Below are 12,906 nucleotides of genomic sequence, written 5' to 3' on the forward strand. Positions count from 1 at the left end.
GAGTCAATTCGATATTAAAAGCACCCCCCCCCCCAAAAATCACCCCATTTCACACTTCAAAACGGCAAACCCTAAAACGCAGAATTCGGAATTGCATTAAAATAATATATAAATTATAAGTGGACTTTAATTAGTCCAATTTATGCCAGTCACATATTTGGTAGCAAAATAAATTGTGGTTTTCTATAAATTCTCCAGACTATATTTGAATCGGGCATGCATGTGAGCTCATATTATATAAAGTGCCTGAGAAATGGTCACCCACACATTTCCCATTTTGGATTTGTGTTACAATTAATTAGACAGTTATTGAATTTTTGGTTGAAAATGATTACTGGTGTTCGAGTAAATTTGAGATATTCCCCGTGTTGTCGCTAGTCCACATATCCCGAAACAGTTGACTCACGACTGTTTCCTTCTCTAGCCGAAGGCGACACCACAGTGATAGAGGGACTGTGGCGACACCAAACGACAAAGTATGAGAGGAAGCCATACACTTGCACTGTGCTTTTATTATACTGCGTCATTTCACGATACATATTTTTCGGTTGGCGCTTATTTGAAACGTTGTATTGTTGGCGGGCTTAGCAATGCGTATAGTAATTGTGTGGGAATTTATGCGTTTCCAGACGATCCGAAGGGTGTGACATCAATAGACAAAAGCCGTAAAATCAATGAGAAAAAGTTGAGATGGACATACTCCGTATACAGCCATACCTCAGATTCTTACGCGAATATCTGTCTTTAATAGTCCCCGTAAGGACGCAGTCCGAAAACTTAACGGGGACTTATGTTTTGAACTTTGTGCGTCCGTGTGTCCGTGCGTGCGTCCGGACCTGTATCTTAGCAATGCCTGGACCAATCACAATCGAACTTCACACATACATCATGCATACATACGCACATTATTGTGGTCATTTTTGTGCTAAACAATCATCAAAATCAAGCATTTATGGATGGATTTTGTTCAAATTTGGTACATATGGCACCTTGATGCACCTCATTTTATTTTTCAGATCCAATTTAAAATGGCCGACTGGCGGCCATTTTATTCTAATGAGTGCAGTTCTAGTACGATATCTCTGCCATGCTTTGACTGATTATGATCAGATTTTATATACTCCTATAAAATTATCCTATCCTATATTCATTATAAATCATGACATAGATATATTGGTTTGACTATTGTAGTAATTTGCATGTCAATGAGCTTTAATATATGTATATACATAATTACAACTGCCCTGTATTTGACCATCTGGTTAGTTATGTAACTCTCTTTATATAAAGGCTGTACATTTACAATAAAGTTAGTCTGTATTGGTGACTGCTGTGTGCTTGTCTCTTTCTCTGGCCTGCAACCATGAAGTATTACATTGGCGACGAGGATTTGTGAACCTATTGTGCACAGAATTACTGTAATAGTCATGCTATGAACCAGAAAATACCACACGATGAGACATTTTGCAATAGAAAGGCCGAATTATGAACAAGGTTGTTCTCGCACATCTAGCTCTAGTGCTGTGATACCCAAACTTGATCGTATATTCACTTCATTTGGATATTGATCAAATTTGAAAAGTGACAACGGTCCCCCATATATTTCAAATGTATTTCAATTTTATTCGAAAGATCCAGGTTCCCATCACCAGAAAATAACACCAGAATTTGCCCATGCGAATGGACTAGCAGACAACTCTTTATGAAATGTAATTTCTGAAGATCTATATGCTTTTCATCTGCGAGGTGCTTCACCCACAGTAATAAGTTAATTTTAATTATCTTTGTTTTTTTTATTCTTAGTTTTATTTGCTTGCATTTGAATTTGCCAATGCTGATTAATATTTATGTCGTGTTCGTCGCGTTGTACCGAAAATAAAGTTGTTAAAGATAACATGTTATAACATGTCATTCTGTCTTAACTTGTCAAAAAACGAAACTATTCTGAAATGAGTATACCACACCTGTTGCAAAACAGCGATCAAAGCTATGCAAAGTTATGTAGAATTTTGGCAAAGTTGCTTGGAAATTTGACCAATTTGTTGTCATATTGAATCAAGTAGTTAAAAGTTGGAAAAGTGATATCAATCGTTCAACTCCCGAATTATATAACTTCAATTGATAAAATAAAATTAAAAAAAAAAATCAGTCAACTGCTGGAATGTTGTGGGAATATTGAATTACGTAGTAGAATTAAGTGTGTGTGAGATATCTCGGTGCTATTTTGTTGAAAGTCACGAAAAAAAAACAACTTAGATATCAAAGGGATGTTTTAAGATTTGTATGAAATGTCAATAAGAAATTGGCTTCTGTGTTTGAAAAAGTTGGCCGAAATCCGTTGAAAACAGGGTGCAAAGCTCTTTTGTAAAGTCCTACTGTCAGCTCGTGCGAAAGTCCGCTTATATAATGAGCAACCAAAAATAGTTCACTGGCTTGTTCAATTTGGTCTTCCATGCAAGTACTAGTACTAGATATGTGCGATTATCTGCATACTCTGCTATGACTGTCTGCTAAATTTCATTTCGTACTTGTTTATGAATATTATTAAAGTGTATAAAAACATTTCTATACATTCGGGAGTTGACCTTTGACCTGTACATGCTTTGTATGGCAGTGTGCTAGTATAATGAGCATTTACGAGTCACATTATCGACCTTTCAAATCATTTATGAAAACAACATGGGTACAAATTTGCATGCAACCTCGGCATCTACCCTATCACTTTGCGCGCTGTTTTGTAATAGGTACTGGTCAGCTCGTCCGGCAAGTCTCCTGAATTCAACAACATCGGTCAAGTTTTCAAGAAACTTTTCAAGAATCACTTTGCAATTCCCAACTTTGTAGTTGACTTTTGACAAATTTTACAAACAACTTTCTCATTATCAGAAGGACTGTTTCCACTTTTACCAACAACATTTAACAAAACAAGGGCCAACTTTAAATGAAAAAAAAAAAAAAAAAAATCTGTAGGTTGAACATATTCTGGATGTATACCCGACAGCATAATGCAAGCTACCATTGTGTATATTGTCAAAGAGAAGACGAAATACATCTAAAAATAACTATAGACTGATTGCCATAGTATTCGTTTTTTCTTAGGTATTGTAGTTGTGTATTTTGTCGCGGGTGCAATATATATACTTAGTCCAGTTATTTCCATTTTGATTTTTGAAGTAGCCATTCAACTGATATGTGCATTTTTGTTACAGAAGAAATCATAGATGTTTATAAGCGCCGTAATTACGCAGTATTTTCTTGTTTTATAGATGCTATTAAGGCACTCAACAGGATTAATCACTGGACATTATTTAAAAAATCGTCCAGTTTGTATTGCGCGTATTCTCACCGTATGGAACAGGGAGTAGTTATTTCGTTGGCAGTAGCGGTGTGAGAACAATTTTGTCTCTAACTGAGTTTTTCAAGAATGCATCATTTCTTCACGGCTGTTTGCTGTTTATGTCGATAATTTAAAGGAATGACTGTCAGAATAATGAACTTACGTTCAGAATCAGAGCTGGGAATGACTGTCAGAATAATGAACTTACGTTCAGAATCAGAGCTGGAAAGGACTGTCAGAATAATCAACTTACGTTCAGAATCAGAGCTGGGAATGACTGTCAGAATAATCAACTTAAGTTCAGAATCAGAGCTGGGAATGACTGTCAGAATAATCAACTTAAGTTCAGAATCAGAGTTGGGAATGACTGTCAGAATAATGAACTTAAGTTCAGAATCAGAGCTGGAAATTACTGTCAGAATAATGAACTTAAGTTCAGAATCAGAGTTGGGAATGACTGTCAGGATAATGAACTTAAGTTCAGAATCAGAGTTGGGAATGACTGTCAGAATAAACAACTTAAGTTCAGAATCAGAGTTGGGAATGACTGTCAGAATAATCAACTTAAGTTCAGAATCAGAGTTGGGAATGACTGTCAGGATAATGAACTTAAGTTCAGAATCAGAGTTGGGAATGACTGTCAGAATAAACAACTTAAGTTCAGAATCAGAGTTGGGAATGACTGTCAGAATAATCAACTTAAGTTCAGAATCAGAGTTGGGAATGACTGTCAGAATAAACAACTTAAGTTCAGAATCAGAGTTGGGAATGACTGTCAGAATAATCAACTTAAGTTCAGAATCAGAGTTGGGAATGACTGTCAGAATAATCAACTTAAGTTCAGAATCAGAGTTGGGAATGACTGTCAGAATAATGAACTTAAGTTCAGAATCAGAGTTGGGAATGACTGTCAGAATAATGAACTTACGTTCAGAATCAGAGCTGGAAATGACTGTCAGAACAATGAACTTACGTTCAGAATCAGAGCAGGAAATGACTGTCAGAATAATGAACTTACGTTCAGAATCAGAGCTGGAAATTACTGTCAGGATAATCAATTTACGTTCAGAATCAGAGCTGGGAATGACTGTCAGAATAATGAACTTACGTTCAGAATCAGAGCTGGAAATGACTGTCAGAATAATGAACTTACGTTCAGAATCAGAGCTGGAAATGACTGTCAGAATAATGAACTTACGTTCAGAATCAGAGTTGGGAATGACTGTCAGAATAATGAACTTACGTTCAGAATCAGAGTTGGGAATGACTGTCAGAATAATGAACTTACGTTCAGAATCAGAGCTGGAAATGACTGTCAGAACAATGAACTTACGTTCAGAATCAGAGCAGGAAATGACTGTCAGAATAATCAACTTAAGTTCAGAATCAGAGTTGGGAATGACTGTCAGAATAATGAACTTACATTCAGAATCAGAGCTGGAAATGACTGTCAGAACAATGAACTTACGTTCAGAATCAGAGCAGGAAATGACTGTCAGAATAATGAACTTACGTTCAGAATCAGAGTTGGAAATGACTGTCAGAATAATGAACTTACGTTCAGAATCAGAGCTGAAAATTACTGTCAGAATAATGAACTTACGTTCAGAATCAGAGCTGGAAATGACTGTCAGAATAAATAAACTTAAGTTCAGAATCAGAGTTGGGAATGACTGTCAGAATAATGAACTTACGTTCAGAATCAGAGCTGGAAATTACTGTCAGGATAATCAATTTACGTTCAGAATCAGAGCTGGGAATGACTGTCAGAATAATGAACTTACGTTCAGAATCAGAGCTGGGAATGACTGTCAGAATAATGAACTTACGTTCAGAATCAGAGCTGGGAATGACTGTCAGAATAATGAACTTACATTCAGAATCAGAGCTGGAAATTACTGTCAGGATAATCAATTTACGTTCAGAATCAGAGCTGGGAATGACTGTCAGAATAATGAACTTACGTTCAGAATCAGAGCTGGGAATGACTGTCAGAATAATGAACTTACGTTCAGAATCAGAGCTGGAAATGACTGTCAGAATAATGAACTTACGTTCAGAATCAGAGCTGGAAATTACTGTCAGAATAATGAACTTACGTTCAGAATCAGAGCTTGAAATGACTGTCAGAATAATGAACTTACATTCAGAATCAGAGCTGGAAATGACTGTCAGAATAAATAAACTTAAGCTCAGAATCAGAGTTGGGAATGACTGTCAGAATAATGAACTTACGTTCAGAATCAGAGCTGGAAATGACTGTCAGGATAATGAACTTAAGTTCAGAATCAGATTTGGGAATGACTGTCAGAATAATGAACTTACGTTCAGAATCAGAGCTGGAAATGACTCAGAATAATGAACTTGCGTTCAGAATCAGAGCAGGAAATTACTATCAGGATAATCAATTTACGTTCAGAATCAGAGCTGGGAATGACTGTCAGAATAATGAACTTACGTTCAGAATCAGAGCTGGAAATTACTGTCAGGATAATCAACTTAAGTTCAGAATCAGAGCTGGAAATGACTGTCAAAATAATGAACTTAAGTTCAGAATCAGAGTTGGGAATGACTGTCAGAATAATGAACTTACGTTCAGAATCAGAGCTGGAAATGACTGTCAGAATAATGAACTTACGTTCAGAATCAGAGCTGGGAATGACTGTCAGAATAATGAACTTACGTTCAGAATCAGAGCTGGGAATGACTGTCAGAATAATGAACTTACGTTCAGAATCAGAGTTGGGAATGACTGTCAGAATAATGAACTTACGTTCAGAATCAGAGCTGGAAATGACTGTCAGAACAATGAACTTACGTTCAGAATCAGAGCAGGAAATGACTGTCAGAATAATGAACTTACGTTCAGAATCAGAGTTGGAAATGACTGTCAGAATAATGAACTTACGTTCAGAATCAGAGCTGAAAATTACTGTCAGAATAATGAACTTACGTTCAGAATCAGAGCTGGAAATGACTGTCAGAATAAATAAACTTAAGTTCAGAATCAGAGTTGGGAATGACTGTCAGAATAATGAACTTACGTTCAGAATCAGAGCTGGAAATTACTGTCAGAATAATGAACTTACGTTCAGAATCAGAGCTGGAAATGACTGTCAGAATAATGAACTTACGTTCAGAATCAGAGCTGGAAATTACTGTCAGAATAATGAACTTACGTTCAGAATCAGAGCTTGAAATGACTGTCAGAATAATGAACTTACATTCAGAATCAGAGCTGGAAATGACTGTCAGAATAAATAAACTTAAGCTCAGAATCAGAGTTGGGAATGACTGTCAGAATAATGAACTTACGTTCAGATTCAGAGCTGGAAATGACTGTCAAAATAATGAACTTAAGTTCAGAATCAGAGCTGGAAATGACTGTCAGAATAATGAACTTACGTTCAGAATCAGAGCTGGAAATGACTGTCAGAATAATGAACTTACGTTCAGAATCAGAGCTGGAAATTACTGTCAGGATAATCAATTTACGTTCAGAATCAGAGCTGGAAATGACTGTCAGAATAATGAACTTACGTTCAGAATCAGAGCTGGAAATGACTGTCAGAATAATGAACTTACGTTCAGAATCAGAGCTGGAAATTACTGTCAGAATAATGAACTTACGTTCAGAATCAGAGCTTGAAATGACTGTCAGAATAATGAACTTACATTCAGAATCAGAGCTGGAAATGACTGTCAGAATAAATAAACTTAAGCTCAGAATCAGAGTTGGGAATGACTGTCAGAATAATGAACTTACGTTCAGAATCAGAGCTGGAAATGACTGTCAGGATAATGAACTTAAGTTCAGAATCAGATTTGGGAATGACTGTCAGAATAATGAACTTACGTTCAGAATCAGAGCTGGAAATGACTCAGAATAATGAACTTGCGTTCAGAATCAGAGCAGGAAATTACTATCAGGATAATCAATTTACGTTCAGAATCAGAGCTGGGAATGACTGTCAGAATAATGAACTTACGTTCAGAATCAGAGCTGGAAATTACTGTCAGGATAATCAACTTAAGTTCAGAATCAGAGCTGGAAATGACTGTCAAAATAATGAACTTAAGTTCAGAATCAGAGTTGGGAATGACTGTCAGAATAATGAACTTACGTTCAGAATCAGAGCTGGAAATGACTGTCAGAATAATGAACTTACGTTCAGAATCAGAGCTGGGAATGACTGTCAGAATAATGAACTTACGTTCAGAATCAGAGCTGGGAATGACTGTCAGAATAATGAACTTACGTTCAGAATCAGAGTTGGGAATGACTGTCAGAATAATGAACTTACGTTCAGAATCAGAGCTGGAAATGACTGTCAGAACAATGAACTTACGTTCAGAATCAGAGCAGGAAATGACTGTCAGAATAATGAACTTACGTTCAGAATCAGAGTTGGAAATGACTGTCAGAATAATGAACTTACGTTCAGAATCAGAGCTGAAAATTACTGTCAGAATAATGAACTTACGTTCAGAATCAGAGCTGGAAATGACTGTCAGAATAAATAAACTTAAGTTCAGAATCAGAGTTGGGAATGACTGTCAGAATAATGAACTTACGTTCAGAATCAGAGCTGGAAATTACTGTCAGAATAATGAACTTACGTTCAGAATCAGAGCTGGAAATGACTGTCAGAATAATGAACTTACGTTCAGAATCAGAGCTGGAAATTACTGTCAGAATAATGAACTTACGTTCAGAATCAGAGCTTGAAATGACTGTCAGAATAATGAACTTACATTCAGAATCAGAGCTGGAAATGACTGTCAGAATAAATAAACTTAAGCTCAGAATCAGAGTTGGGAATGACTGTCAGAATAATGAACTTACGTTCAGATTCAGAGCTGGAAATGACTGTCAAAATAATGAACTTAAGTTCAGAATCAGAGCTGGAAATGACTGTCAGAATAATGAACTTACGTTCAGAATCAGAGCTGGAAATGACTGTCAGAATAATGAACTTACGTTCAGAATCAGAGCTGGAAATTACTGTCAGGATAATCAATTTACGTTCAGAATCAGAGCTGGAAATGACTGTCAGAATAATGAACTTACGTTCAGAATCAGAGCTGGAAATGACTGTCAGAATAATGAACTTACGTTCAGAATCAGAGCTGGAAATGACTGTCAGAATAATGAACTTACGTTCAGAATCAGAGCTGGAAATGACTGTCAGAATAATGAACTTACATTCAGAATCAGAGCTGGAAATGACTGTCAGAATAAATAAACTTAAGTTCAGAATCAGAGTTGGGAATGACTGTCAGAATAATGAACTTACGTTCAGAATCAGAGCTGGAAATGACTGTCAGGATAATGAACTTAAGTTCAGAATCAGATTTGGGAATGACTGTCAGAGTAATGTACTTACGTTCAGAATCAGAGCTGGAAATGACTGTCAGAATAATGAACTTACGTTCAGAATCAGAGCTGGAAATTACTGTCAGAATAATGAACTTACGTTCAGAATCAGAGCTGGAAATGACTGTCAGAATAAATAAACTTAAGTTCACAATCAGAGTTGGGAATGACTGTCAGAACAATGAACTTACGTTCAGAATCAGAGCTGGGAATGACTGTCAGAATAATGAACTCATGTTCAGAATCAGAGCTGGGAATGACTGTCAGAATAATGAACTTACGTTCAGAATCAGAGCTGGGAATGACTGTCAGGATAATCAATTTACGTTCAGAATCAGAGCTGGGAATGACTGTCAGAATAATGAACTTACGTTCAGAATCAGAGCTGGGAATGACTGTCAGAATAATGAACTTACGTTCAGAATCAGAGCTGGAAATGACTGTCAGAATAATGAACTTACGTTCAGAATCAGAGCTGGAAATTACTGTCAGAATAATGAACTTACGTTCAGAATCAGAGCTTGAAATGACTGTCAGAATAATGAACTTACATTCAGAATCAGAGCTGGAAATGACTGTCAGAATAAATAAACTTAAGCTCAGAATCAGAGTTGGGAATGACTGTCAGAATAATGAACTTACGTTCAGAATCAGAGCTGGAAATGACTGTCAGGATAATGAACTTAAGTTCAGAATCAGATTTGGGAATGACTGTCAGAATAATGAACTTACGTTCAGAATCAGAGCTGGAAATGACTCAGAATAATGAACTTGCGTTCAGAATCAGAGCTGGAAATTACTATCAGGATAATCAATTTACGTTCAGAATCAGAGCTGGGAATGACTGTCAGAATAATGAACTTACGTTCAGAATCAGAGCTGGAAATTACTGTCAGGATAATCAACTTAAGTTCAGAATCAGAGCTGGAAATGACTGTCAAAATAATGAACTTAAGTTCAGAATCAGAGTTGGGAATGACTGTCAGAATAATGAACTTACGTTCAGAATCAGAGCTGGAAATGACTGTCAGAATAATGAACTTACGTTCAGAATCAGAGCTGGGAATGACTGTCAGAATAATGAACTTACGTTCAGAATCAGAGCTGGGAATGACTGTCAGAATAATGAACTTACGTTCAGAATCAGAGTTGGGAATGACTGTCAGAATAATGAACTTACGTTCAGAATCAGAGCTGGAAATGACTGTCAGAACAATGAACTTACGTTCAGAATCAGAGCAGGAAATGACTGTCAGAATAATGAACTTACGTTCAGAATCAGAGTTGGAAATGACTGTCAGAATAATGAACTTACGTTCAGAATCAGAGCTGAAAATTACTGTCAGAATAATGAACTTACGTTCAGAATCAGAGCTGGAAATGACTGTCAGAATAAATAAACTTAAGTTCAGAATCAGAGTTGGGAATGACTGTCAGAATAATGAACTTACGTTCAGAATCAGAGCTGGAAATTACTGTCAGAATAATGAACTTACGTTCAGAATCAGAGCTGGAAATGACTGTCAGAATAATGAACTTACGTTCAGAATCAGAGCTGGAAATTACTGTCAGAATAATGAACTTACGTTCAGAATCAGAGCTTGAAATGACTGTCAGAATAATGAACTTACATTCAGAATCAGAGCTGGAAATGACTGTCAGAATAAATAAACTTAAGCTCAGAATCAGAGTTGGGAATGACTGTCAGAATAATGAACTTACGTTCAGAATCAGAGCTGGAAATGACTGTCAAAATAATGAACTTAAGTTCAGAATCAGAGCTGGAAATGACTGTCAGAATAATGAACTTACGTTCAGAATCAGAGCTGGAAATGACTGTCAGAATAATGAACTTACGTTCAGAATCAGAGCTGGAAATTACTGTCAGGATAATCAATTTACGTTCAGAATCAGAGCTGGAAATGACTGTCAGAATAATGAACTTACGTTCAGAATCAGAGCTGGAAATGACTGTCAGAATAATGAACTTACGTTCAGAATCAGAGCTGGAAATGACTGTCAGAATAATGAACTTACGTTCAGAATCAGAGCTGGAAATGACTGTCAGAATAATGAACTTACATTCAGAATCAGAGCTGGAAATGACTGTCAGAATAAATAAACTTAAGTTCAGAATCAGAGTTGGGAATGACTGTCAGAATAATGAACTTACGTTCAGAATCAGAGCTGGAAATGACTGTCAGGATAATGAACTTAAGTTCAGAATCAGATTTGGGAATGACTGTCAGAGTAATGTACTTACGTTCAGAATCAGAGCTGGAAATGACTGTCAGAATAATGAACTTACGTTCAGAATCAGAGCTGGAAATTACTGTCAGAATAATGAACTTACGTTCAGAATCAGAGCTGGAAATGACTGTCAGAATAAATAAACTTAAGTTCACAATCAGAGTTGGGAATGACTGTCAGAACAATGAACTTACGTTCAGAATCAGAGCTGGGAATGACTGTCAGAATAATGAACTCATGTTCAGAATCAGAGCTGGGAATGACTGTCAGAATAATGAACTTACGTTCAGAATCAGAGCTGGGAATGACTGTCAGAATAATGAACTCATGTTCAGAATCAGAGCTGGGAATGACTGTCAGAATAATGAACTCATGTTCAGAATCAGAGCTGGGAATGACTGTCAGAATAATGAACTCATGTTCAGAATCAGAGCTGGGAATGACTGTCAGAACAATGAACTTACGTTCAGAATCAGAGTTGGGAATGACTGTCAGAATAATGAACTCATGTTCAGAATCAGAGCTGGGAATGACTGTCAGAATAATGAACTTAAGTTCAGAATCAGAGCTGGGAATGACTGTCAGAATAATGAACTTACGTTCAGAATCAGAGCTGGAAATGACTCAGAATAATGAACTTACGTTCAGAATCAGAGCTGGGAATGACTGTCAAAATAATGAACTTACGTTCAGAATCAGAGCTGGAAAATGACTGTCAGGATAATGAACTTACGTTCAGAATCAGAGCTGGAAAATGACTGTCAGGATAATGAACTTACGTTCAGAATCAGAGCTGGAAAATGACTGTCAGAATAATGAACTTACGTTCAGAATCAGAGCTGGAAATGACTGTCAGGATAATGAACTTAAGTTCAGAATCAGATTTGGGAATGACTGTCAGAATAATGAACTTACGTTCAGAATCAGAGCTGGAAATGACTCAGAATAATGAACTTGCGTTCAGAATCAGAGCTGGAAATTACTATCAGGATAATCAATTTACGTTCAGAATCAGAGCTGGGAATGACTGTCAGAATAATGAACTTACGTTCAGAATCAGAGCTGGAAATTACTGTCAGGATAATCAACTTAAGTTCAGAATCAGAGCTGGAAATGACTGTCAAAATAATGAACTTAAGTTCAGAATCAGAGTTGGGAATGACTGTCAGAATAATGAACTTACGTTCAGAATCAGAGCTGGAAATGACTGTCAGAATAATGAACTTACGTTCAGAATCAGAGCTGGGAATGACTGTCAGAATAATGAACTTACGTTCAGAATCAGAGTTGGAAATGACTGTCAGAATAATGAACTTACGTTCAGAATCAGAGCTGAAAATTACTGTCAGAATAATGAACTTACGTTCAGAATCAGAGCTGGAAATGACTGTCAGAATAAATAAACTTAAGTTCAGAATCAGAGTTGGGAATGACTGTCAGAATAATGAACTTACGTTCAGAATCAGAGCTGGAAATTACTGTCAGAATAATGAACTTACGTTCAGAATCAGAGCTGGAAATGACTGTCAGAATAATGAACTTACGTTCAGAATCAGAGCTGGAAATTACTGTCAGAATAATGAACTTACGTTCAGAATCAGAGCTTGAAATGACTGTCAGAATAATGAACTTACATTCAGAATCAGAGCTGGAAATGACTGTCAGAATAAATAAACTTAAGCTCAGAATCAGAGTTGGGAATGACTGTCAGAATAATGAACTTACGTTCAGAATCAGAGCTGGAAATGACTGTCAGGATAATGAACTTAAGTTCAGAATCAGATTTGGGAATGACTGTCAGAATAATGAACTTACGTTCAGAATCAGAGCTGGAAATGACTCAGAATAATGAACTTGCGTTCAGAATCAGAGCTGGAAATTACTATCAGGATAATCAATTTACGTTCAGAATCAGAGCTGGGAATGACTGTCAGAATAATGA

This window comes from Saccoglossus kowalevskii, chromosome 8, assembly GCF_978046115.1.
Source record: "Saccoglossus kowalevskii chromosome 8, keSacKowa6.1, whole genome shotgun sequence".
NCBI lineage: Eukaryota > Metazoa > Hemichordata > Enteropneusta > Harrimaniidae > Saccoglossus > Saccoglossus kowalevskii.